General features: G+C 46.6%; 1 pseudogene; it reads right to left on the reverse strand.

Moving 5' to 3' along the window:
• Nucleotides 1-155: 155 nt before the first annotated feature.
• On the reverse strand, nucleotides 156-1,720 carry LOC119366788 (annotated as a pseudogene).
• Nucleotides 1,721-2,292: the final 572 nt, after the last annotated feature.

The following is a 2,292-nucleotide window of genomic DNA, read 5'->3' on the forward strand; positions in this document are numbered from 1 at the left end:
AATGGAGTAATAAGTAACAACATGTTGGTTCTTTTTCATGAAAGAAAGATAAATTGTGATACATGGATGCCTTCATATTTCGGTAATAGTGCGACTGTGTGTGTCCTAAAAGTATACTAGTCTTAAGTACATTAGAGATAAAAGAGAGCATAATGTTACATTTCCCGCTTCTTTAGCTTAACTATGAGCCCATTTTTCATCTGCTGTATACAAGCTTGCTTGGGCTGGATTGTTTGCCCGTCCATCACCTCCACATCGAAGTTCCATAGCGTTGATGCGATGACTGTCTTCATCTGCATAATTGCGATGTCCTTGCCGAGGCACATCCTCGGGCCTGAGTTGAAGGCCAAGAATTTGTGAGATGGTACATACCTCATGTTATTGCCACCCACCGAGAGCCACCTATCTGGTTTATAATGGAGGCAATCTTCACCCCACACACCCTCCATTCTCCCCATGGAGTGTATAGAAATAATAATGGTGTCGCCGGCATGAACCTCATGTCCACTTGGCATGATATGATCGGCGACTACTGTCTTGCACTCAAGAGGCGCTGCTGGGTATAGCCTGAGAGTCTCGTACATGACGGCTTTCAAATATACTAGAGATCTGGTCTCTTTTGGCTCAAAGATCAACATGGCACCCACACCAACCGCTGCTTTGCGTGATGCAATGGGTGAGAGTTCTTTTCGGATATTCGAAACAATGTTAGGGTTCTGGGCGAGTTTGTAGAAGATCCATGTCAGGGTTGTTCCAACTGTATCCCTAGCAGCGAACATGTAGCCAATGATCATCGCACGGAGCAAGTCATCATCGGCGTAGTCTGGGTCATTGAGGAAGCAAGACAAGATATCCCCATCCTCTTGTTCATCTTCATTACCAACAAAACACGTATTCATCTTCCTCTCCATCATCTCCGCGGCGAACTCCCGTAGCACCGTGCGCGCCACTTTGAGCTTTCTCTCAGGGCCAATGTTTAGCCACCTCATCAACTTCCAATAAGAACTTGGTGTCATGAGCAGGGAAAATCCCACCTCCATGAACGTGTCAAGGGCAACCGCAGCATCCATGTGCAGCCTGTCTTGTAGCATTTCCGAGGACAGGAGGCCAGGATCCACGCCAAAGAAAGGCATAGCAGCCAGGTCAAACATAAACCTTGACATCAGTTCTTGCACGTCAAATGGAGTGCCAGTGCTCGCCATTCGCCTAAAAACGGGAGGAGGCCGTTCTCCACCTTGTCACAGCAGCAGGCCGCCATAGTGGCAGCCATCCGCGGGTTGCTGAGCGCGCCCTTGACTTTTGCGCGCTGTTGATGAGACGGCTCACCGTCGATGGTAAAGAGGCTGCCACCCACGATGTCAAAGATATCGGCAAACTCCGCGCCCTTTGGGAAGTTGGTGTAGTTGGTCGTGAAAATGTGTCGGACATTTGTAGGGTCGCATGTGACAAAGAACCGCAACCCGGTCCCGGGTGGGCCATGCGCCCTGAAGTTGTGCCCTGATCCGGCAAGGACAAGGGTTAAATACTCGTGCAAGTTGTGGAGGTTGGCCAAGAAGGAAGGAAACATGTGCAATATTGGCCAGTTTGTGGGGAGCACGAGTGCTGGGTTCCCTGATCTACATATAACCCTTGAGTACAGGCAGTACAGGGGAACAAGTAGCACGAGTGCTGTGTAGATGGGCAGCTCTTGGGAGAACAGAATTGACATTGTTATGATCAGTAGGGTGGGCTACTTAGATGTATCATTCCGTGAACATAGCTATGGCCGGCTTCATCTATATATAATTACAAGTTCCACACCTCGATGATAGCTCAGTCCATTGGTACTATACTAGCAGCGAGCCATGTGTACTTGTCATTTAGTTGGCAGTTGGCAGATTCGGGGATAAGTATCTTAAGTGCAGTCCAGTTCCTGATAAGTGCATGAACCATAACTACGGACCACTACCAAATAAAACTCTGAATTTATCCTGTCAGCAGTAAAGAAAAACATCGATCGGGCAGTTAGATCAATTTTAGGTGAAACGGTACGATGTGGTAAGTTGCCACCGGTGGAAAATTGTTGAGCATAGTTAATGTCAACACAAACATTTATTTTAAAATATAGGAATCCTTTCAAACTGGGTTCAAAGAATAATTTTGTGTATGGCACAAAATATTTTCACACATTTTTGTGATTTTTCAAAAAAATGCTACCCGTTAGCGTGAACATATTATTTGATGTACATGAACCAATCTCCTATATTGTATGAGAATTCCAGGTGCCCGGAAGCTCACCGGATCACTACATGC

The sequence above is a fragment of the Triticum dicoccoides genome, chromosome 2B (genome assembly GCF_002162155.2).
Source record: "Triticum dicoccoides isolate Atlit2015 ecotype Zavitan chromosome 2B, WEW_v2.0, whole genome shotgun sequence".
NCBI lineage: Eukaryota > Viridiplantae > Streptophyta > Magnoliopsida > Poales > Poaceae > Triticum > Triticum dicoccoides.